Raw genomic sequence first — 26,719 nt, forward strand, 5'->3', positions numbered from 1 at the left:
GTGGCGGTGCAACGGCAAAGTAGAAGCACAAGGAGTAGGTCAAAACTGCAGCGCACGGCTCGAAAGAAAAACTTGCCAATCCCCGGGATATATATTATACATACGGGGCATTCCACGTCAAATTATTCTCTCTTCGATTTTGATCGGTGCTTTCTTTTCGTTGGTGAAATTTACGCAAAATCGCAAAACCGATCACGGAAAAGGTATGTTTTTAAATCTGAAAAAATTCACACACTGATTCTCTGATTTGAAATGTCACTTTTAAGCACCACGCGCGACAGTGGAATCTCAATATTTACTATTTTTTTCGCAAGTTTTCACCTTTTCCATGCCAGAATTGATTTCATTTTTTTACTTTCTACATGCCTCGATACAAATAGATCGCAGTATCGAATTATTTTCATCATCCCGCGATCAGTTCGGATCAGGGAAGAGGAGAAAATTAAAAAAAAAAAACTCAAATTTCCACATAGAAAAACTAAAAACTAGCGTGAAAGAAATAGTAAACATTGATATCCCATTACCGTGTGGTGTTTAAAAATCACGTTTACGGAATCGGTGTTTCAATTTTGTTTTTTTTTTTTTTCAAACCTCACCGACGGCTAAAAATATTTGAAAAAAATTCCGAGAGCGTTTTTTTTTGGATCGGTAAGAACATCGTCCCAAAAAATGACCAATTTTCCGCGGAATGCCCCATATACTTATACACATGGATGGACGGGTAGGATTATTAACTAGATTTTCCGGGTGAAAATGGAAGGGGCGATTTTCTCCGCCGCAGGATCGAGCGACTTGAAAGTGTGTTTGGCGAGGCGGTTCGCCTGCGTCACGATGACGTCAAGAGACCGAAACAACCCCCCGTGTCCTCCCCCGAATTTCCACCACTCGGCCCTGACAGCTGCGTCTGACATTGAAATTGCCAGCATCGATCCGCGCCCCAAGGAGGAAGGACGAGGGCAAGGGCGAAGCCTCATCCGAGAATCGAGGACCACGTGAAACAAAACGCAGAGACGTACGCGAGTTGAAAAATGGTTTCAACCCTCCGAGATTCTCGAATCCAGCGATGGAAATCCCCCACATTTGTAAAAAGCGTTTACCAGTACCTTCTTTTCGATCTTAATTCGCGGCTCGAAAAATTTGTGAAAAATTTGTGGAAAAAATTAGGCGGGGAAATTTTTACAGCTCGCTACACCAATTGTTGCAATATTTTTTATTTATTTTTACGTCTACACCTTACGGACTTTCACGTATTATAATACAAATACCCGACAAATGAGAGGGCTGAGAGGGATCTACGGCGTCTTGGTGGATCCGTAACCTTGAGGATCGTATTTGATTAACCTTGGCCGAGGTTTATTCCCGCGGGAAAGGGACCCGTTCCCAGTTCTCTAAATCCGAAAAGAGGTCGTCGCCGAATTTCCACTCCTCGGTTTAAACTCTGACCTTAACTTGACCTTAACCAGCCACGCGCCAATTTCGCCAACCCCCTCCCGCCGGGTGTATTTTCTCCCCCACATTTCTACGTACCTAAAGGACACCAAGTGTCTCGCTCACCGTTTATATTTCTCCGTCCCTCCACCGGCATCCACCGGCTCCAACTCTTTTTCGTCGGGGCAATAACCGTTGACGATGAGGTGGAATCGATTTTTTTCAATGGTTAAGGTGAACGGCGGTATCACTTTCAGCTTTTGCTTTTTTTTTTTTCATTTTCTTTTTTTTTTTATTTTTTTTTCTTACTTCAGGCTCCAAAAAAATCTCGGACGAGAATCTATTTCTCCGTATTTTCGCGCAACTCCTCGCGGTAATAATTTTTTAACAACGACGTCTATCGAATACAGCAAACATTTTTAAACGTCAAGCTTCGTTACAGCTATGTGTAACGTTCGTCAGGCAAATTGTGAAAGCTTACCTAACGATGATGAAAGGTGAAAAGAGGGTGCGGTGCGGTTACGGAAGTTCATAAACAGAAGAAGCGGAAGAGACAATATTGACCGCGCGATTGACGCCAATCTGTAAACCTTTGCATCTCCCGATGCGCAACGACGATTAATGGATATAAAAAGTAAATACATATGTATATATATATATATAGGTACACATACGTATATCAACGGAACTGCGCGTGTGAAAAAATATTTTCGCAACGATCGTATTAATACACGTATCGTGTGTACTTGAGCGAAACGTCTGTGTCAGAGTTGGCTTGGCCGTTGATTTCTCGTTCTGCAATGTTTTCGCCAAAAGTCTAAGTACGTACGACATAGAGGGTGAATTTCTATAACGCGAATCGTCCGTCGTCTTCTGTAGTTTAAATGCGCACGCGCTACAATCCGAGAACTTTGCTCATCGGATGTTTGCCAGGTCGACCAAGCGTCGTAAACTTACGTAACTTGAAAAATTTTCACAGCTTTCGGTGTTGAACGCAACTAGGGACGGGACATGTTCGGAAGATAGTCGATGTTTTGAAAAAAAAACGTCGATGAACTTCGGGAAAAAAAAAATCGATAAATCGTACGCGAAAATACTAATTTTAGAACACGAGCCGAATAAGAAACAATAAATCGATCGTTAATCGAGTCGCCGATAGATAAAATGACAAATATCAAGTAAGTTTCGAATATACTCGTAATGTGTACACGAATCCTGCACCGTTTCAGTGCAATTCAACCGACGACGTCGACGCGGTTTGAGGATAAATAATAAAAATTCATCGACGACGATCAACAAACGTCCGCTTATCGTTTCGCGTATACTTGTACCGCACGTACGAAGCACCGAGTCCAGAACGATTTGAATTATTTATTCCGATACAAGCAGCGTTGGAAAGCGGCAAAGAGCAAATCAAATCAAATCATGGTGGTTATGCCGCTGCACACAAACGTACGACCATAACTAACAAGTGATAAACGTCGCGGGACGCGTTCGTCGCAGAAGTGATTCACCCTTGCCCGAATGCATCGAGTGTATAGAAAAGAGAGAAAAACGTCAGAGAGGCAGAGAGGCAGAGAGAGAGAGAGTAAAAGTATATAAATATATTATTATTCTTGGAATCTCCCATAAACGATAACTTCCAGACGTCCTTAGACTCGGTCGAGGTGCAACGTGATTCCCGAACTGCATTTATGCAGCGCGTCAACGCGTCAACAACAAGAGCTGGGAGATACGTAGGTATGGTAGGAGAGGATCGGCATGCAGCTGCATCGCGATCGGTGAATCTCTTATAGTTTTTTTTTTTTTTATTTTTTTTCTTATTTTCTCCTTCATATATATCCACTGCATTTATTTACTTATTCAATTATTTACGATCTCACTCTTCGTCGGATTAAGAAAACAAGAAGCGACGTTTATTGTCGCAATTTTTTCGAAGATTCGTCAATCGAGGAGCGCTTTTTTTTTTATTTTTTATTTATTTATTTTTTTTTTTTTTTTGCGGTAAAAACGATGAACGAACAAGTCGCATCGGGAACCCACGTCCTTGGCCTTGTGCGTCACGTGTAGATGAGCTTGTAAGTATTCAGATTATATTCTTCTTCGTGACTCACGATAAATTATTCGCTCGTATTTGCGCGCGTTGTTTTATTTATACACGTTACAACGTTAAATACCGACCGTAAGAATATCCGACTCTACAATAATTTATGCACATGCAACAAGGTGGCGAAAATTTTGTTCGCACAAGATTCCCCGACTTTAAATCCAGTCGAAAAATTCAGAATCTGCCCGAACCTTTTTCCACGAAACTTAGATTATGCTACGATTCGCACTAATGATTAAAAATTGAACAATACCGTTTACGAAAGTTAGCTTATCGTTGGCTGAATTAATAAAAGTACCTTTTTCCCTATGATCCATCGTAATCGAATGATCACGCGTCAAGATTAAGGGGGGAAGGGGGGGGGGTTACATATTGTACGGTCTAAAATCGTACCTAGCCATTTTTAGCAGCTTGTTTTTAACGAAAATGAAAACACTTGGAGCGATCTAACTTTGAGGGCTTTGTTATTTATAGTTTCAAGAGGATTTTAGAATTTTGCATACAAGTAGAAAATTACTCGGAAATCGAGGACTTTCGCGGTGTGGCGCATTTCCTGACATCACTGCCCAACTTGTAACAGTTGGAACATTTTTTTTTTTTCAGTTAAAAAAATATTTTCTGGTTCGAGCTTACAGTCCAAATGTTAAGAAAAAAAAAAATTACTTTCAAATACATATACGATTATGAACAAAAAATTGTTAAAGAAATTTTTATAAAAAAATGTTGGGATAAAAATTCAATAATCCAAACACGAGCTCGAATCGATAAACAAGTTTCAAAAGGTTGTGTCAAAATTTCAATTCGATCGGATAAACGTTGACCGAGGGATCTGCCCCACCGGATTTTTCTCATATTCCTCATTAATTTCAATGAAAAAATTCTAAAATGTTCTAGAAACTATAAATAATAAAGCCCTCAAACTCAAATTCCTCCGAGTGTTTTCATTTTCTGAAAAAAAAAAAAAACTCCTACAAACAGATACGATTTTAGACCGTCCAAGCTATACCTTCTCCTCTCCCCACCCCTCGCCACGCCCTTTCGTCCGGCACGTAAATTTTTGAAAAAATTTCCCCCGCCCCGAGGAAACTTTTCCACCAAGGGTTCAGCGAACTTTTCGCCACACGCGCTGTAATCAGCTTTAATAATAATCCAAGTTTACGACGATTCCAGGTCAAAAGACGTGCCGGAATTATTATACGAGCGAGTGAAAATTGTCCGCGGAATTTCTCACCGAGTCATACGAATATATATATATATATACAAACACACGCATACGCATAACGGACTCGAGATGCAGGTTTGTGTCAGCTAAAGAGATCGCAAGTGCAACAACTGCACCGGGCAAACCTTCAGATTCGTTTCATTAATACCTACCCCACACCTACAAGTTTATACCGCAACGACTCTCGCTCGTTTTCTGCATAATTTATCGTTCGAACGTGTATATCCGCGCAAGTATCTCGCGCGTTTGTTGAACAGTCGCGTTAATTCATCCCCTTTACCCTCTCGTTGCCCCTCGCAAACCCCGTCGATGGTTTTTCAAAACTAAACGCGTTACGCTCCCGCGCTTCGAAATAACCCGTGAAAATATGCGACATCGCGAATGATTTTTCCTCTTACAATACGAATGATATAAAGTGTGTTTGGTAAACTCTGGACAAGGTCGTTTTATATTCGTTGCAAAAAATCGTACGCGTGTGTATACGCATACAATGCAACGGACGGTAAAAATGATCGCGATCGTGTGGTGGGAAAAAGGAATTTTCAAACAATTTACAAGGCACGTATACGTATGTCTACAACGTGCATACACGCTGTGATACAAGGTGCATTTATTACGGATATAACCTGCAGAGGTTAGGTCTGTACCTGGATACAGATATATGAGGTTGCAGAGCTGGTAAGATACCTACTTCTGCGCCACGTATGATGTACTTGCTTGCATACGTGCATGCGTATGTAATGCACTTCGGCGAAGTTGCCTCGACATACATATCGCGTCGTCGAACAAAGGGTTTCATAGAGAGACATTGCAAGCGAGTTTCTTCGTTAGCAATAAGATCAGCTAGACTTGCGGTCAATTATTGTTACAACAAATAATCAGGGAAATGAATTATAATATTGCAATATTACGTATAACATATTTCAAGCATCGCGAATTTCTCTGTCTGGTTTGTGTGTATTTCTTTTTTGTTTATCAATAATTTTTATTCCACGTCGCCTCGTTTCCTTTTCCTTCCTTAGCCGAAATTTTATTCTCGCCTAGTCCGTCAAATCGGAGAAAATTCCGTACCTGAGATAATGATTTTTTATTTTGTGTATATCGATGAGAATAGAGGTTAATAAAAAAAAAAAATTGAATCGGGGTACAGGTTTGCAGCACGTTCGTTTTTTTGTTTTTTTACCACACCTTCCTCTCTCTCTGGCTCGCCTCTTTCCTCGCAGTCTCTTCGCTGAATTTTCCTCCATGCGCACGCAATGTTCATTTGCTCCGTATTTTCATCATTCCCACTTTAAACATATCTCTGTACCGATAAATCCCTTCTCGCGCGGTTGACGATATATCGCAATTCAACGACGATGCAGCAATAAGAGACCGAGAGCACCGAAAGTGAAGATGGAGAAGGACAAGGAGGATGACGAGGATGTCGATCGTGACGCAACATCCGGTGATTCCTTAATAATAACAATAATAATAATAATAATACGGTAATAAGAACGCAGTAAGAATGATTGAAACGACGGTAACGTTGAAGAAAGAAAATAAAAAAAAATTATAATTTCAATGTGTAACGTTGTCGCGTCTTAGAGAGCAAAAATATTTATACATCGATATGTCGCGTACCTATATATATACGTATATATATGTATATATATGTGTTGTATATATCCATATACCTCATTCACACTCCTTAGCACACACGTCATGCGCATTTCTTTAAATGACCGTTTGACATTGTCTGGTCAGAGCTAAATCTTCCGTCAGAGAACGGGAGGGGGAAAAATAAGGAGAGAGAAAGAAAAAAAAAAAAAAAAACGCATGGAAGTGAGAATGCGTGAACGATGAGAAATAGCGACAACGACGATAATATGCCGACGAATATATGTATAGATGCGCGCGCACGCGTGTGTGTGTGTGTGTGTGCGTATCTATACGGAGCTGCGGAGGGAAATTTCCAGCTATAGTTCTACTGGGTATATAGAGTCCTAAGCTATTTTCGTAATTTTCTATTTTGTTTGTTTTTTTTAATATCGAATTGTTTTTTATCTTTCCTACGATAAGCAAAAAATATGTTTCTTGGTTACAAACTGAAAACGAGCTTTGTGACCCTGACTTGTAAGGCTACTGTTTGTGGGATATGTATAATACATGCATATATATTTCCTTGTAACCATTGCGATGTGTAATTTCATAATGGTGAAACAATTAATAAATTCGTGTAAAAAAAACTTGTTTGATCTTACAAAAAATATAGCATATCGAAGGAACAGATCTAATATTAGAATATAACCATAATATCTAGTATTCTGAGTACCTAATAGAGATATTCTGGTAATTTCAACTATATCTAAATCGTAGTAGTAAATATGTTATGAGAACAAAAATTTGCTCAATTTAAATTTCTAACCGGGTATACTAATAAGTTTAAAGTAAAAAAATTTTTTACGAAACAAGTTAAATAAAACGTCAAATACGTTATCCCAATGATTTGAATTCATCCCTTTCGGATGCAACAACACGTCACGACAATACGCGACGCGCAGTGAATAAACTCTTGCCGTTATACGCATCGGTGAATTAAATCAGCAGCGATAAAACAATAATAACGCCATTAGGAACAACCGGTACCGCATTTTTCATTCGTAATTCAGGGTTCGAAGAGGGGCCCGAAAGCCGGGACGGACGTCGTCCAAGGGACTGGGAATTATAGCCTCGAGACGAAACGTAGCACGCGACTTAAATTACGCCGTCCGGCGCACCGTCCGACTTGCACAAAGTGCAATTCCATACGACGATCACTGCAAGCTCGCAACTCCAGCAGACCGAGCGTTGCTTACTTTAATTTTTACAGTCTAGATGCGTATAAACAGCGTAACACTCCTCTGCTCGTCTGCGTGAGATTTGAAGGGGCGGGGTTGAAATCGCAAATTTGATCAAACTTTGACGAAACAGCAAAGCTTCGAATGGTCCGAAAACCGATGCTCAAAGTTCCGAAAGTGCTAAAATGAGTGAAACTTGACGTCTTTGATGATCTTTCTTTGTTACGGATTATCGATATTTTTACGTTCGGAATCCCGATTATTCCAATTTTCGGTTTTCCTCATTTTTGAACTCGTCGAAATTCGAAATTCAACTCTATCGCAGCTCCGTTTCTTGAAATTTTTCCCTATCGATACTTTACTTTTCGTAACAAAAATTTTCGAAATCCAGCATTTCCGAACAATGAGCCACAGGTTTTCCGACGATTCGAAACTCCGTTGTTTCGTAAAATTTTCACATGTCTCAACTTCAAGTTTCGCCATCAAATAATTCGTAATCAGGCGCTTTCGGAACTTCGACCCCGCCCCTGTTTCAATTCGTATCCATCTATCAGACGTACGTATCTACGTCGTACGAAAGTAACGTACACCTACATCAGCATCGTGTTGAAATTCATTCTAACGTGATACAACACTCGCACCGTATGCATACGTATATATATATATATAATAAAAGATTTCAGCACGCGTGCAACCGTGACGACGAATAAAACGGGTGACGATAATATACACGTTATAAACATCGTCGTACGCACACCAACACAGAGATTATCTGCACTGCAAGGTATGTAAGGCAAATACCGTCGTCTGCACGTAATACATACATATATATATATATACACACACACATATATATACATATCCTATGGGTGTGCATCGCAACGCTTGCCGCACGACACGTCGCTTATTATCCGCCGCATTGCACGAAGCGATGCGAATTAAACCGTGGCTATGGCGGAACGGGTGATGGGGGGGAGGAGGGGGGGGGGGGGGAGGTGGACGCACCAAGGGCGGCAGAGCTTTGCTTTATTTGCATTTTATGCTTCTTGCTTTATTTTCACGTCTGCATCGGTATCCTCTCTAACCCCACCGCACCCCCGCCAACGTACGATCCGAGTGCGTTGCCCTTACGCGTGTAGTAGCATTGAACAACAAAGGGATAGCGGTGCGGCACCGTGGCACGGATAATCGCGACTGCGACACATGAAACTCGATGCGTCTTGTTTCTTCCGTATCAATTCCCGTGGTAACCGCGTGCCAATCGTATACCTACGAAAGTTGAAAATCAATCGCGCGTGCGCCGAACAATTCAATCTCATTGGATATTCTTGTCCGTCACGCAGGCGGGCCAACCTACGAAAAAATTTGTACGTTTGAATTTTCGAAGAGCGTGAGCGTTGAATTCCGACCGTTCTTTCACGGATCAACTTTCCGACTCGATAACAAATGCTTCCCAAGCTTTTCCGATTCGCTGCCTCAATTATTTGAGATTCTAACCTCGAAAATTCGTACCGACCACATCCCCGCCGGAAACAGTGTTTGACAGCCTGCACGAACAGCTTTATTTTATATGGAATACATCATATATAGTGAAGAATCGTATTCGAGTTCGGCCTGTCCAAAACATGTCTCCTAACCTAACCCAACCTAAGTAAGGTATAACGATCCAGTCCGTCTAGTCTGTAGACAAGATATTTACTTATTTCAATGTGGCTGTGTACTCCGACTCTTACGGTTAAATATACGAAAGTACGGAAGATTGTCACCCAATTTGGTTCGGAAGAAACACAACTCTCTTTATAAGACGATCACGGGGCCGGTTGTAAGGGTTACGACAAGTCCCAATTAGGTGTGAATGGTTTAAAAAGATGCGCCAAAGCATCGGATTTAGAATTATCCATAAGATAATATGTTAAATGCGGTATCGAAACTTTGCGCGATGTAATAATGTAATGTAATAAAAATCGTAATGTGGTAGGTCAATCCTAATGATCAAATTTACCTCGGTTTCGGTAATTAGAATCATTATTACAGGTGTACAGATATTTTCGAAATAACGATGTGACATGCATGCACACGATAAAAAATGTAAAATTATCAGGCGATTAGACCAAACTTGAACATCGATGTAGGTACAACGATAATAAATTAAAAATGAACGACATCGTCGTGGTGGTTTTTCCAACCTACGGTTACAGCGTTTTAAGTCCCCTCGTTTTTGAGGTGCGAAGCAGAAGTGCATGCATATAACAGATACGAACGTTGTGCAGCGTTGCAGAACCGACGAACAAAAAAATTACTATATCGCGGTGTCCTCGTCTCGGATTCTTCCTGGACCGTGATATTCATATCCGACCCAAGGTCTTTTATCCCATCTTATCGTAACGCTTTAAAAACTATCACACGCGATCGACCCAAGAGAAGATCGTTTTCCAATCAAGATAAGCGTACCACGAGTTACCGACACGTCCGGACACTGCAAATTCTATTTTTTTTTTTTCTTAAAAAATAATTTTATAACCAACGATCGAACAGACAGAACCAAAAAAGATGAATAACTGGCGAGAGTGTCAGTAACTGGTACAACAGTCACCTTACGTGTAATAAATCGCTGTGGTATAAAAGATTCGCACCCTGGACCGCGTCTTCAAACTTCCCTCCGTCGCGTGCTTCACGATCGGAAGAGTGTGGGTGCAGATTGTGGTTACTCTCTCATCCGGTTCGACGTGCAAAAGCTCGTGCGGGAAGGGAACGCCTGCGGGAGGAGAAGGGAAAGGAAGGGAAGGGAAGAGAAGAGAAGAGAAGAGAGAAGAGACAGGGAAACTGGGATCGGAGAGTCCAGACAGAGGGATGCACCGACCTTGGAGGGATTTTTGCGTCTGATGAAGCACGTTCACCCCGCTGCCATGCTCTCTTAGCTACGTGTACTTATATGCATACGTTGTATATGTATATTATACGTACATACATGTATGCATAGGTACATGCAGTACAAGATTGCAACTACCGGCAGCAGGCTCACCCTGAACAACGAACCGACGACTGCGTAATATAATCGTAAAGATATTGCATTTAAAGTCCGTTAGAAATACAATTATTGTTTATCGTTTGCTGGATCGTAGAAAAATAAAAAATAAAAAGTTCTTCCTCTACTTTTAAACACTCGCTTTTCTATTCTTCCTTATACGTCCAATTCGTTTCATCTCCTTGTTCCGTTTATATGAAAAAAGATATATAATACTTTGGTACCCGCAACTCGGGATGATCAATTATTTTTAAAGTCAACGAATCTATTGATATATAGGTGTAACAATTCAACAGATGTAACGGGTCAAAATTTATACAACGACCTCAAATAACTTTTGAAATAGTATATTTATCATAAAATGATAAGAGACCTCTCTTTGTAGATTGTTCAATTCCTCACAAAAATACGTCTGTGAATTTTCTGTGCGACGCATCGTTAAACTAGTTATAAAAATTAAACGCAACGAAAAACTATTCTCAGGGAAAATAGAAAAAAGTGCAACGCGCAACCTGTTAATGTTAATATAAAAAGTTTTAACAGGCGTATTTTTATACCTAAATAAAACTTTTGCGCTTGTATCGAAGAAATAAAAAATTGTTTTCTTTCCGTGACAAACCGTAAAATATTAATAAAGAGACGAAATAGCGCAAAGTGACGATGATGATCGGTGACCTCGGCTCCGGGCAGAGATGAGAAGAGAAGAGAAGAGAAGACAGAGGCTTCTACGTTGGACGGCAAATTTACGCACGAGAAAGAGAGGGGGAGAGAAAACGAGACCCAAAGAAAGAAAAAGGAAGGAAAAATGTACGAGAAGAAGAAGAAGAAGAAGAAGAAGAAAAGTGACGAGTGAAGGAGCGCGAGAGACTTGTACGTGAGAAGGACAGTTGGGATAAAGAGAATAGAGGGAGGGAGGGAGGGAAAGGAAGGGCGAGGGCCAGGGTAGGAGAACCTGACCTCGGAGGGCGCGGTCGGATTCAGGCTAGACTGGGACTGCCCTTGTGCCTCTAACCGACCTTGAGACGAACCTGGCTGGTTTCCCTCCCTCGCGTTACAGTCTTCCAGACCCCATCGACACGGCGCACAAAGAGAACTAAACTGATCCACGTGCTCGTTGAAAATATTCCTCCTCCTTTCTTTTTTTTTTTTTTTAATCATTATTTTTCATTATTTATCCCCGAGTAAGCTTACAGGTACGCATTTATGCAGCGACGTTTTGGAATCATACCGTAGGAAGAAATTTGCAACCCGTAACGAAGATTTATAAACAATAAAGAAAAGATGCGAAAATTAGACTGGTCGAGAAAGATTCACTTTTTGCGCGTATGGTGAAAACTCTTAACTCATTACGTTAGAGACAAGATTTAGTACAGTGGAATTGATATTGGAATGTTTTAGATACGGAAAGTTTTGTTGTTATATGATTTTTTTAGTTTCTCATAAAAATACAGTTCTTATGAACAAAAATTAGATTATATATACATATAGTGTTACGGTACACTGGTCGACAAAACTGGACACAAAAATAGACCTGATCGAATGAAAATAAATATGGTTTTATAATGAGGGTAGATAGGTACGTATTTCAAAATTAGCGAGCACTTTCCTTGTTCCAAAATATTTTTGACCAGTGTTGTTGTACACCGAGAGTGTTCAGCGAAACACTCGCCTTGAAGGAACACTCGGGCGATTACGGTTGCCAATTTATTGCAGCGTCGAGCGGCGAGTTTCGCAAAAAACAACTTCCGGTATATCTATATTACGGTCCAGATACGAATTTTGAATTTTTTCAAAATTTGACCGAAACGCCCCGACGTTAGTTTCAAATAAATAAATATAAATCTCAACTCTCAACTCTAAAACTCTCTCTCTCTCTTTCTCTCTCTCAAGGTCCGTAAGATTTGCCATTTAAAATACACACATTTTTATTCAACTTTCATTATAGATGAAAAAACACAAGTATCTACAGGTCTAAGAAATAAATCAGCATTGATGCGACTGTTTTTAACCTCGTTTTCTCTTTTTTTATCCACCTCATTTTCTAATTCCGAATTCTTTTCTCCTCGCACCGACAATTTGATTCACTGATTATACACTTTCCTCGAAAAATCAAACGGTAAGAAATCTCCAAGACGTGCAAGACTTTACAGTTACATCACTCTCTATAGTTCGGTTATATCACCCCAATCTATACATACGTATACTTTACAGAGAAAAATAGCAAAAGAGAGAGAGAGGAAGAGACGCGACAAGAAATTAATCTTGTACGAGTATTTTTCAATTAATGGTATCGACGGTGGAAAATTGTTTAAGCGTTATTGGGACGAGAAAAGCAAAAAAAAAAATTTCACAAAAAATTGTTTCCGCCCGGGATCGAACCGGGGACCTTGTGCGTGTGAAGCACACGTGATAACCACTACACTACGGAAACGTTGTACCAATATTGACGCAACTATTCTACCCAAACTGTAAGTCGTAAAGATTTTCTTCAATGATAGAACTCAGTATCGTCGGGGAATAACTTTTGGTTACTATAATGGTAATTCTGTCCATCGCGTTTTTTGTTCATAGATCTATTCCTTCGCTTTCCTTTTTTTTTTTATACATATATACATATATGTGTGTACGTACATCGATTCATCGTCGAATCGATTTACTACAAAAATTATAATATCGAGGAAATTATAATCGATGAAAATTATAAGAGTTACGATTTTAAAAGAGAGCAAAACAAAGAGGTTGAACAAGGTGTTGGTTTGTTCTTTTCAATTCTAGGTTACTACACGTGTGTATAAGTCAATTGGAAAGAGGTATTGAAACAAGGCGAGTTGAACGATCGTAAAAGCAATTTACACCGAGTGCAGTAAGGCAGCCGACCCGCGCATGTATAAGCATACCTACTAAGCACATGAATCGAGATAAAATGATGAAAGGGTGGCTCTCTCGAGTATTCCCCGAAGAACGCGGTTCTGCGCATACGCGAACAACCGTATGATCCGCAAAATCACGAAAGAGGTTGCCTACTTTTCTTTCTCTTATTTGTGACCTTTACCAGCCAACATGAAGGGAGAAGAAGAGCCGATTGAAGAGAAAGGCTCGTTCAAAGAATCGCGTCAACTTTGACAGTGAACAAATCAATTCATTACTCAAGCGTGTTTAAACTTACCGATGATGATCGATCGGTTTTCATTCCGCACCGTCTTCTCGCACTGCATCAGCACCAGTCATCGCCTTGGTTCACCCTGAAACATTTTTCACTCATGGTCAAGTTTCCGGATAATATTATTATTATTACTATCATTATTTTTATACAACACTTTTCTACGCGGCGAGAAAAATCAAAAATACAGACGGATCCAGAGAAGAGACGTAAAAGGTCTGCTGCAACACGGTTTTATAAACGTGCCTGTACGTTGGGGTGGTTGATTTTTTAACTTTTTTTTTTTTTTTAAGCAGCCGTTCGGAACACTCGCGACAATTATGTGAAGAAAAAAAAAAAAAAAGGAAAACTGTCGCGAAACCTGGTGGAAGTAGGAAAATGTATGCGACAGCTCTTTTGTCAGTAGCTATTTCTCACAAATATTTTGAGTGGCACTTTGGAAAAGTAAACCATCGATTTAAAAAATGAACCACCCTACAGCGTACGTAATAAGGCGAGTGCAACACAGTCGGTATGTAAATGGTTCAAGAAGCCATTAGCCGCCGCATGGTTTCTCCGCGGCTTCTCATGGCTTTAAATTATAATGCCAAAGGAAGAATTTAATCCCTGCAAACATGAAAGTGCGATTGAAACAAGTAGTCCGCGTCGGGATTTATTACAAAACATTTGGATTGTCCGGGGTACATATAGAGAATAGAGAGCACAACGTGGTGTGCATACACGTATGTTCGCGCTTGCGTATACCTATAATTTTTACGTAGGTGTGCCTCGGTTTCGCCCACGCACAGGCAAGGAAGGCAACGCTCGATAAGATTTCGCGGCATTAAAGGGATTGCGTTGCGCATGGTGCAGTTCACCTCGGGTATCTGTGTAACCTACCTACAATTAGTGTCGTAAGGTCGATGAACGATCGTTCGTTCGTTTCGTTACGTTTGGAACTTTTACTTTTGCGCAGGAGGGAGAAAGTGACGGAGCCTCGATATTCCGAAATTTTCTATTCGAAATCTAGCAATATGTTCAAAGCGAAAGATAAAAGTTTTGACAATATTTTAAAATGAGAGTTTTAAAAAGGGTCCTTCTCGCAATATCACTGTAAATATTTATAAATAATTGAGCAGTTGAGTAAAAAAAAAGTGCGAAAAGTACGGATAATTATTTAAGGGGGTATTCTAGTGTAGAAATTTGAAAAAATCGATTTTTTTTTTTTTTTATATTTTCAAAGCTTAACCTTTCAAGAATGTGTCCTTAAAAGGACAAGTCAAAATTTCAATTATTTTCAGAGATATAGCTATTTTAGTGACACGTCTTCAATACTGGCTCGGCTGGAACGAATTTTACTCGAAACTTTAAACGCGTTTTTCTCAAAACTACATTTTTCAAAACGGTTGACATGATTTCTCAAGTTCTATTGAACCGATTTACTTGAAATTTGGTGAGAATCTTCTCAATACATGTCTCTATCGCACGAACTATTATTATAACGAAATAATAATTTTTACTATTTTTAAAAAATTCAGAAACGTCCAAAAAAGTCAAAAAAAACGTATTATTTTTTCGGACAGCCGTAATTTGGCAAAAAAAAATTTTTTTTCGACTTTTTTTTAGTTAGTACGATAGCTGCATTTATGTAGATTAATAATCTTTTTTTTTTTTTCTGATTTTGAAAATGCTTGCAGTCGTGACAACATTGGCGCGCCATTTTTTTTGTACCCCCCACTTCAACAACTCATAGCACTTTCAATTTTGTATTTTTTGACTTGTTTTTTTTTTTTTTGTAATCGTGAAATAATAATAAACGCCTGATAAAAAAATGGATGGTAAAAATATTTTTTGTTTTTTGTTTATAGCACTTCAAAAAACACCTCAAATTCATGCCTCTACTCTAGAATACCCCCTTAAACAAAATCAGAAGTGGCGAGGGTCAGACGTTGGTCCGGTTCGCATGGAATTCTCCATATATGTGTGAAAAGAGTATGTCTTACAAAAAATCTTTAAAAACAAAAGCAGCGTTGGTGAAAATCCGAAAACAAATTTTTCAACTTAAATGACTGCAAGCTCTTAAATACACACACGCACACACACACATATATGAGGAGATAGGTGTGATCCTAGAATATTCCGTCACGCTGCTGCATCGCTGGGTACCAGAGAGCAAAGTCCTGAATAGAGAAAGAGAGAGGGAGAAAGAGCGGAGTCGCGGGGTCGACACACTTTCGTTATTATAAACTCGCGGGAAAACGTGCAATTTCCGAGAGCCCGTCTGCGGCAACAGCAACAGCAGCAGCAACTCGACGCTGTTCGCGTTTCATTTCATTCAATTTCCTGGTTTAAGCAATATTTCACCGGTTAACCAACGAACCAACCAACCAACCGGTCGGTCATTAGCCACGCTTGTTTCAATTCCCCCGACTGGTACTCAGCAGCAAACTGTCTCAATCGTTTCCCATCTCTGAACGGATTTTCAGTTTTCACTTTTCACTTTTAAAATTTTCCCTTTTCACTTTCCACTCAATTTCCACATCCCACGTCGGCGGTTCTGCGCAAAATAAGAAAAAAAAAGGAACGAAAATTAAAACGTTGAAACAATCAAGACACTCCTCGTATCGATAGATCAATGACCCTCTATTTTGGTACCTGATCTTTGATTGCGGTTGCCAATGTTTCAGCCCGGAAGTAACGTGGCCGTCATATTGTTGGCACGGCACGCGCTGCTACACGCGTATTATCCAAGATGAAATTCGTGATTTGCGACTACTTTTACTTCCTGCGACCCAGATAAACAAATCGGATCTCACTCGATCGAGTTACGTAAAGGATCGACGCAGAGCGGCGTGATGATGCATGATTGGTGAGACTGCCGTTTTGGTGATTGATTTGAAGATAGGTTTCAGCTGAACTGCCGAGTACCAACCTCGAATACCTACGTCACGTAACGTCGCGTCTCTGTAAACCGTGTTTGTGTGCATGTGTGTGTGCGAATGCGACGATTGCAACTTCCGAGCGTAACGATCACGACGAGAAGCAGAAAGCGATAATTATTTGATGTGGTATATAGAAAAATATAACGACCCAATTATTTACACCGTTGCATATAATGGAAAGTAGAACGAATGGGACTTTCGGTTTCACTGGATATCTTTCACTCGGTAACCTCCATTCCTACCAAGCAGCGCTCTCCCTCCCCTACTCTCGTAACAACACCGGTCTTAAGGTACGGCGAATAAACACGCTATACACCGAGAGGAGATACGGTGTCTATCACTCGGTTGCTTGCGTTCTAACGCGATGGTAAAAAGTACGCGAAACGAATACAAAGAGAGTGCGTTGCAAGATCCAGACGACGATACGAGGGTGGTTGGCATAAAAAATCACAATCCTCAGCCTGACTTCATTTTGATTTCAAAAAGGAATTGGAATATTTCCAAGCAACGATGCCTCGAGACGATTCCATTGGTATTCTACGAGCTTTACCGCCACCGATAAATTGGCTCGCACGTCGGAGACCGTGAATCTCGTATAAGGTCAGGGAGGGTGGTGAAATATGACAAAGTAAAACGAAAGCTGGCGTCCAGCAGCTGTGCTCCACTTGTTTTTAACGCCTCAATAAGTTCCCCCAAAGATACATCTCGTACGGACTAGTCCACGTTTACGACCATACGGAGTCATCCGAGGTCTCTCGGTTTCCAGGACGACCAAATTTACTTACAGCGGTCCGATGCAGCCTGGCCACACCTGGTCGAGAGTTTTCTTTCAGTACCGACTGACCACCACTCCCTCCTCCTCCTCGGAGAGGCTGAGTCAAGTTACACGGGGAAAAAAATGGAGCTGCACATGCATCGAGAGAACCGGCAGCTGGTAGTGCGCGCGTCTCTCGAAGAGACGACGATTTCGCAAAGCCGGGACGTTTCGCAATCGGATGGGATCAGCCGTCGACGAGTCGGCGTGGAAGCGCGTCACGTCACGATCGTGAGCAGCTTCGCCGTCGAGTAGCAGCCAACTTCGAGACGACCCCGTGATCTGTGACCCCAAGGACCGCCGAGTGCAACGACGATCTCGGAGAGAGCGGAGAAAACGTAGCGCGGAATACGTTTCGCGTCTTCCCCGGATGAGGGCGGACCGTTTAAACCGTCGCTCCGCGATTGATCGAAACGAAATTTTTCTCTTTCCCTCTGTTTTGTTTTACACATAATATATACAATAAAATATACACACCGGTATACATAACGAACTTTCTAATTCCAGATGAATCGTAGAAAGAACAAGGTTCCGTGAACTCCATGCTGGGTAGGTACACTGCCGATATAACCGACTTCACCGTCGAGCATCAATTTATAACGCTCTTCGTACGGCAGGACGAAGAGTCCCACAGCTCGCGTCGAAGGTGCTCGATTCCAGAGCGCTCGTCGCGCTGTGTGGGAAAAATCATGCATGCATCAATGATCAGCGTGGGAGCAGAGATCTCTACCGAGCGTTGTTTGAACCGACCTACATGTGGTTAAATGTGGATTCTGATTGAGCGCACAATTCGCAGTGTCTTGACCCGGGCCTGGATGAAACGATATCCGTCACGATCGTCTAGCCTGGCTGAAAACTATAACGAGTTCAACCGCACTCGAACCGTAATTAACGTTCTCCGGAGCAGAGTGCCCCTCTTTGTCAATTATTTGAGGCAAGTTATTGCGACACCGAGAAAGTTACACGGTGTCTCTTAGAATCGTTTCTTCTCTCTTTCCATCCATCCCAATTCTTACAAGGCGTGGTGCGCAACGAGTCCGACAACAAGACGTATCGAGGAACACAATGCAGAGGTGACCGAGACCAGGGTTACACCATCGAGCGAACATCGATTTCGTACGCACACGTGTAGTTACTCTTACGGCTCCAAACCGATGACGATGATGAGGACTAAAACCGCACGCCAAGAGTAGAGTTTCACATTCGTAATAAGCGTTGCGATACTCGGGCTTTTGGTTCATCGCGCTAATTGCGACACTTGCAGGGCCGGCAACCCGGGGAACAAAATGGGCCCGAAATCGGGCCACAATGACGCAACGGGCAATCGGCAAACGAGCCGCGTACGCAGTGAGTCAGCTAGTGTGAATCGATCTCTACACAAGGTGCGGATCCGGCAAGTTGCTGTGGTGGTAGGCACTGTAACACCTCCTGCATCAGAGGTACGGCAGAAGCGGGATCATTGTTATTGGGGAAGATTGCATAACACCAACGGTATACAACGAACCTCGAGTTGCGCAGAGGGCAACGACACCCGCCATCTTGTGAAAGCTTACTCGACCTCCCGATCACCACGTGTTTCACCCGACGAGGAGGACGTGTGCGAGGGCCTCGTGAGCGTCGAGGTATCCTGTTATCCTGGTACCCTGGTCACGACCGCAGACTTTCAAGGGTGGCAATCGAAGAATGACCGGGCAGAATTTAACTGAAACTGACCGCGAGGTCTGTGGACCGTTTATTCATCTCCTATTGTGAATGTGCTCGTCTTTGGACCGTTTATTCTTGTCCTATTGAGAATGTCTCTTACGCGCGCGGTACGAACAGCGAATTATACGGTCACGTTTCGCCCTTTTACGAGACGGCCACTTGCGGACGTCTGAAGTTTTCAACACTTAACTCGAATCATTTCAGTTGGAGTGCAGACTTTTGCACCGAACTGCTGTATCTGAAATCGACACTCCTACCGTCGACACGCTTTCTCCGTTATTATGTTTCAATTGAGTGTATAAAACAATAACCGTTGATGTTTTGCCAGATTTTTGGCACAGGCGAGTGATTTCCTTTCTTTTTTTTTTTTTTTTTTTTTTTTTTACGCCCTGCTTCGGCTCTTATTTTTCCCTACCTATAAGCCGAACCTCCCCCTGTAATTCATTTCCCCGAAGGTTGACACGCGATACTGGCTGGAGGGTGGATTTGGATCAAGTGAACCAAGACGCGCGGTAAACAATTCGGAAATATGGGTCAACGACATTTTTCCGGATTCGTTGGAGGGCTGCGGGAAGCGAAGAAGGAAAGATTACGTCTGCAGGTACCGAGAGGGAAGGCGATGACACCTTTGTTTCTTCTTATTACTATAACAATTATTATACGCTATTATTACCATTACCATCACCGGTTTTTACAATTCGGGAAAAGTAAATTCTTACTCGTCAGATTTTAATGAAAATTGGTACTAGTCGGTTAGTTGAGCGGCCTATCACGAATCTGAAGTCAGATCGCCAAATTCAAAATGGTCGAAACGATTCAATACGGTGGAAAAAATCTAAAAATGTTCCGATTTTGGTGGAAATTGGTGGGCGGGGGTTTATTGGGTCATGGATAGCGAACTCAAGGTTAGACTTCCAAAATTTGTAGTGGTGGATCCGTTGTAGTGATTAAAATAATAAAAAAATTGTCACACTTCCATGTAATATCTTACCTGAGGGCTTCCGAATCATTAACCACGAATGTGAATTTGATTTGGATTAGTATTTTATTGTTTCTGCAAAATTGGAACGTGCAGTGCGAAAACAGAAAGCTCGAGGACCGGCTCACAGCCATCCTAAAGCCGTTTTAAAATCACTTTCATACCATTGCTGCCCGATTTCCCTACCACAAGTAGTATGTACGAGAGAAAGAATAATGTAATAAAATTTTTGAAATATTCGCAAACAACGATGAACGTGATTTCAGAATTCATCCAAGAATTTTCCCTGACTGTCCGTGCATGTGTACTCTCTTTTTCTTTCCCTTTCTCCCTCGCTCGCTCTTCCCGCATTGAAATAGAAAAGAAAAAAAATAAAATAAAATGAAATAAACCAAAACCCGAAATAGCACCACCCTGAGGCATAATTCAACCACAAGGAAAACGCGACGCGTTGTTTATGAATAAAACGATATTCAAGAGTGACAATAATCGTGGCCGAGAGCTATTGCTCGGGAAATTATTTTATCACAGAGTATTTTCGTCCGTCCGCTGCGAACGACCGCTTTCGTATCATTTCTGTATCACAGGAATATGGTTTGGTGCGTGCCGCTTTTTAGCCTTGGTAGTATTTTTCGTTTTCGGTCTTGTTTGTTTCATCTTTACTTTTCGTTTGTTTCGTTTCTTTTTTTTTTTTTTTTTTTTAATTTTTAATTTTTGTTTCACTTCCTCTCTCCACGGTCTCGTCTCCGACAATTTTTCACGCGAGACTCGACTCTCCGCGCCAAGATGAAATGTCCGGTCGTTGCTTACGGTTATACGCGTATAATCGTCATCGTAAATACAATAGGCACGTTATATATTACATCAAGTATATTGAGAGTATACGAGGGTGCTTATACATTGCTGGCGATTTTCCAAACTGTCGCTGTTTCTTCTTTTCACTTGCGGTACGTAACGGCGATTCGCAAATTCGGAGATTCCTCGCGAAAAGAAAAGAAATGAAAATAAAAAAAAAAATAAAAATACAAAAAAAAGTCAACAATTTTTACGTCTCAGATAACGTTCGTCGCAATTTCATTTCCCTCACCTTCGATTTAATTATACAAACGATATATTTCATCCTCGAGGTAAACAAATAACTGATCACAGAGATTTTATCTCACGACTTTACAGGATTTAATTATTGAAATTTGAACCAATGAATTGTGAATTGTGAAATGAAAATTTAGGGATTGTATTACGCTTTCTCAATATCGCAATAAAGCCAAGCGAAAGAAAACGGAATCCTCGTATATATCCTACGTTTGGCAAGCGAAACAAGGACAAGTTTAAAAATTTTCACACAGGTCCTTGAAAATGTACATCGAGCGGTCGTTCGAACATGCGGATTGTCATCGCCGCGCGTCGGGTTGCAATGATCGTATAACACGCGGGAGTATTAAAATAATGAAAATCGGTGTGAAATAGAAATAGAAATAGAAATAAATGGAAAAATAAAAATAAAATGCAACAACAAGACGCGACAAAAACGAGCGTCATCGACTCTGGAACATCGACTCTGTCCCGACGCCTCGCGTCCTTTGTCTCGGGTCTTCTTTGGCCAAGGGGCACCGAAAGTTAAGCGAAGAATTATATGCTCGTAAGCCCGCAAGCTCCTTCGGCCCAACAAGTAAGGTCACACACACGCGTGCGCTTCCATCTTCTCCGTATCTCTTTTTCCTATTTAAAGCGCACGGGTGAGGAACCAAAAGAAGAAGAAGAAGAAGAAGAAGAAAAAGGAGATAAGAAAAGATAAAAATACGCGCAAGAAATTGCAGGAGCATTTATATCGGCTGCGTGTGAAAAATATCATTTGTTTTTTACTTCTCTTTAAGTTTCCCTCAAGAGCAAGGAAAAACGCAACGTAATTGCAGAACAAGCCGGTCACACACACACACACACACACACACGTACACGTTGGGGTGGTCCGAAAAAAGCTCAAAATCATCACGCCTGATAGTTGTTGAAACAACAAATAATACGCCTGTGTTATAATTTAAGCCCGTAATGTTAATATTTAGTGATATTTAGTAATAGTATTAATTTACCATTTTCCATTCAATGTAACTCGCGAAAATGATTTTAGCTATTTCTGAATTTTGTAACCCAATAACGAGGTCAATGTACATAAATTTCTGACAGATATTTTTTGACAGGGAATTCAATACTCCGCCAAAAAAAAGGTCTCTCATAATTTTTCGACAACTCAACAATGTAAAAAGTTATTCAAGGCTAAAATTGAAATTATACAAAAATTCGCTTTATTTCAAGATTAACAGCGAAAACACTGAACTTGTAACAACATACTGTGATATTTTTTTTTTTTTTTTTTGACAATCATTACAACCGCTATAAAATCGTGTCGTTCAATTAATTCTTACAAGTAACAATCCGTAATACATGTAATTCCACTTGAAAAGACCGTCTTTTTTTATTTGGCAAAAAATTAATTCGCCTTGGTTAATTCGCAAATTTTCAAAATATCCGCACGTTCACGGTCGTTTTTCAATCGGAACGCAATCGGTCAAAAATTTTCTCCTCACCGTCCGTTATTCAAATTCTCAACGCGATTTCGCACCTTGTGTATATCACCACTTCTCAATCTCCTCAATTCTTATCCTAGTCGTGAATTTTGCACATCGAAGAAAATCTGGCCTACAAATTTTATGTGCCAAGGCCTCCTCCATCTTCTGCTGCTGCTGCTATAAAACTTCGGATTCTTGCCGATGCTTGCCGGTGTCGTGATCTACATACCCTGTTTTATCGAAGTACGTACGTACGCAGGTCTGTAAAGAAGAAAAAAAAAAAAGAAAAAAGAAAAAATACCTGTGTGCAAATCTCGCGTCCTCGGTACTAGAATATTCTCCGATGCTATTACGCTTGTATAATATCGTCAGATTTCACTTCAACGTCTAGCTATATTCCTATATTTAACTTATAGGTTTAACCCTCCTTTATAATCGACTTGATGCCAAAATTTCACAACTTTGAACAGCTGGAAAAATTCGAGAAGAAATTTTTAATAATCGCAAGAAATCGCGATGATCAAAATTGGAGAAACAAATAAAAACATTTCTTTCTCTTTCGCGATGATTTTTCACTGGAATTGATTAATCACGTGAAAATTCGAGAACCGTTTCACCGAATTCGTTTCGTTTGTGAAATAATTATACTTGACGGGAGAAAAAAAGAAAAAAAAAAAAAAAACAGGCAACAATTATACATATCGGAAATATAAAATGATCGCGACGCAAATAAAGAATCGTTGAATTTTTCACCCGGGCCATTTGCGCTACGGCAAATGACAACCTGCCTTTCATACACGCGTCTATGCATAGAATATCGATCATACGAGTTGGTTTATGGTCAAGGTTCCCTCTGACCGTCAGCGGCTTGGCGATAAACGCTGTGAGCTTTCAAAGCGCTAGTTTTACTGTACAACGATATATCCACACGTCGTACAGACACGTTACATAAGAACCTTGAAACCGGAAAAATGGTGTTCCAAATAAATTACATCGATCATCGTAGAAGGCGAGCTTTAATGTTACGTATCGGATCGATTTTGCGCAAACCGCGTCACCGTAAAAAGTCGACGAAACTCATCACCGCCCTTGCGTTTATCCGTGACGTCTGTAATTATTATCACCAAAAATAGTACAAGCCCGCGACAATAATTTACCATTCAAACTTGTGTGTAACAAAATATGCAAAACAAATCATATTCCGTGATATCGATTATTTTTCATTGCGCACAAATTTTCATCACGATCGCATACCTGTATACATATACGTGTACAACTTGTCAATGAAATTTCATTCCGTCAACGTGAAAGACAAAAAAAACAAAAAGGTGGTGAAAAGAAAACAGGCGAGATAAAAAAAAAAAAAAAAAAAAAATCGAAATCGCTCTGAAACGAAAGACAGAGATGAGGATGGAAGGAAGAAAAAGAGGTTCAACGGTATATTAGAGAAATTCGCGAGTCTCGCGTTATTCGCGCGGGTGGCCCGCCGCGTTTCTGCGGACGTTTTGGCAACGGCGGCAGGAGGTAAGAGGGGGGTAAACAGCGGTGGACAGGGGATTAAAATTCGCGAATCCGGCGACGTATTTTCGGCGTCGGTGGGGATAAGAGGGGAGAACGTTTCTCGCGGTGGGAGAATGACCCTGGATTACGTATTCCCGCCGAGCACGTCAGGTGATCGCGAAATATCTTCTCAAGGTCGCTGTCCGAAAAAGTAAAAAAAAAAAAAAAAAGAAAACGAGAAAAATTGGTAAAAAAAAGGAAAACAAAAAAAATACAGAAAATACCACCCGCCGTGTGTACCTATAATTATGTTACACATTTGTGTGTGTGTGTGTGTGTGTGTGTGTGTGTGTGCAGGTGTATGTATATTATATGATTTATATGTGTATATAGAACGTCGAACCCAGCGGTTTTTATAATAGCGAGACGTACGTCACACATCGTTACGTTCATATATATATATATATATATATATACATATGTATACATATATGCAGTGACGCGTAAAAGTCTCTGTATGTGTGTGATAACAGGGTATGTATATACATATATGTATACATACATATATATGCATGCATGTAAACGCGGATGTTGCAGAGGGATTTTTTCCCGGCGCGACCGCTATACGACTTGACATTGAGAAAATAATTATTCAATTACGGCAATTCGATACATGTGTATCAAGATAACGACCGCACACATCTACACCTCTGTTGTGTTTACGTACAAAGTTATTTTTCGCGTAGTTCAGCGAGGAATTTATATGATATAAGTACGTTTGCGTGTGTAGGTATAACCTTATAGGTGTGCCGATTAAATATAAATCCGGAAAAAGAATTCACGATAACATCGGCACGTTTATAATATACGTATAATTATTGTGCGTCGTATAGGGAAATCGTGTTGGCAACGAATTTTAATTTTTTTCAATTTACTTTTATCTTTTTTTTTGTTTCGTATTTATTTTTCGACATGTTATTTACTCGTCGTATACAGATATGGGCATTTTAAAGGCGTGTGAAAGAAAAAAATTTATGTATTATTATACGCAGAGATATAATGATGAAAAAACTTCTCGTTCGCGTATAATTTTGACAAATTTATTACACCATTTTATTTCTCTGTAATGCATTATACAAACACACACATATGTATGTATATACATATACATATATATATATTTAATCATGTTTTATTTTATATAACGATCTTAGGGAAGATTTGTATTCGAATGAAATTGGTTTTTTCTCTTTTAATATTTCGAGAGAGTTTCACGTTTCTTCAATATTTTTCCCATCTACCTATGATCTTGAAACTAACCGCGCTAATTGGCAAAGAGTAATAAAATGAGTGAGATAAATCAGTGCATGATGAATTTACCGCATGACTTTGAACAGCTACGTTCGGGATTTATTTAAATACGCTGATTAATATTGGAGCGAGCAAAGTAGCGATATCGCGAATCGGGGATCGTTGCAAAAATTCTGCACCCGCGCATCTACGTGTGTATATAATATATATATATGTATATACCTACGTAACGCTATTTACTACGCAACAGGTACCCATTACGTTATAAATAGCTGCTCGTATCGAACCTGCAATTGTTGCATCATTCTATCCTAGATTCTATTTCAATGAGAATTTGTCAATTTTCATTCCCGCTTCTTTATTTTACCAATGTGCAAAGTTATCGCCAGATATCCAGAGCGATTTAAATTCTATTTACATATCGAATTATATTCAATGTATACGCTCTAAGCGCGTACAATAATTCAAATACAGACATTAGATGACCAAAAATAATCGATTTTCGAGTATGTCGATTATTTTTCAAACTCTATTAAACCACCGACTCGATTATTTTTCCTCGCAATCGGTTTTTATTTTTTACTCCCATTAACGACGATGCGGTACGATATCGATTTACGCGATTAAAGTATGAATCATTATCAAACGTATTAATATTTGATGTAATACGTGAAAGATAGATGAATATTTTCACCTGAAATTGAAAAAGTATTTCGAACGAATCTACAAATGATCAAAAATAACTTTTCCGCTATTAAGACTACGTGCTGAAATTCACGAAATTTTGGTTTCGAATGCACCGTTTCGAAAACAAAAAATCAACAACAACAAAACAATCGACTGATCGATTAATTTTTACCGTCCAAATCGAGTAGTGTTCGATTACTTTTGTTTTTTTTTTTTTTTTGAACTCGATTAATCGATGCATCGATTATTTTTAGCTCGGTGGCCGTCGCTGCTGTGTACATGTTATACAATACATAACCACACGCGCAGAGACTCACACACAACAACGAATTTGCGTAGAGAGCAAACGAGTAAACGGATTGACCTTGTCAGTTAGCCGCGCGAATCTTGACACGTGTGATTTCTTTCAACTCTATTCGATTTTTTTTTTTTTACCTTTTTTTTCCTACGTGTGCACAACGTATGTACACGTATTATA

General features: G+C 40.2%; 1 long non-coding RNA gene and 1 other non-coding gene across 3 annotated transcripts in view; both read right to left on the minus strand.

The window, feature by feature from the left end:
* LOC124217718 (uncharacterized) overlaps positions 1-26,719 on the minus strand; it is a 96,146-nt gene that overhangs the window by 37,019 nt on the left and 32,408 nt on the right. The window contains exons 1-2 of one of the 2 annotated variants that reach the window (XR_011177037.1): positions 17,974-18,101; positions 13,768-13,843 (exon numbers count right to left, since the gene is read on the minus strand). This is a non-coding gene — a long non-coding RNA (uncharacterized lncRNA). Of the gene's footprint in view, positions 1-13,767; positions 13,844-17,973; positions 18,102-26,719 lie in introns of those variants that run through there. The other variant, XR_011177038.1, reaches the window with a different exon arrangement.
* Positions 12,960-13,032, minus strand: TRNAV-CAC (transfer RNA valine (anticodon CAC)). Its single transcript has one exon. It is a non-coding gene; the product is annotated as a tRNA-Val (tRNA).

The sequence above is a fragment of the Neodiprion pinetum genome, chromosome 4 (assembly GCF_021155775.2).
Source record: "Neodiprion pinetum isolate iyNeoPine1 chromosome 4, iyNeoPine1.2, whole genome shotgun sequence".
NCBI lineage: Eukaryota > Metazoa > Arthropoda > Insecta > Hymenoptera > Diprionidae > Neodiprion > Neodiprion pinetum.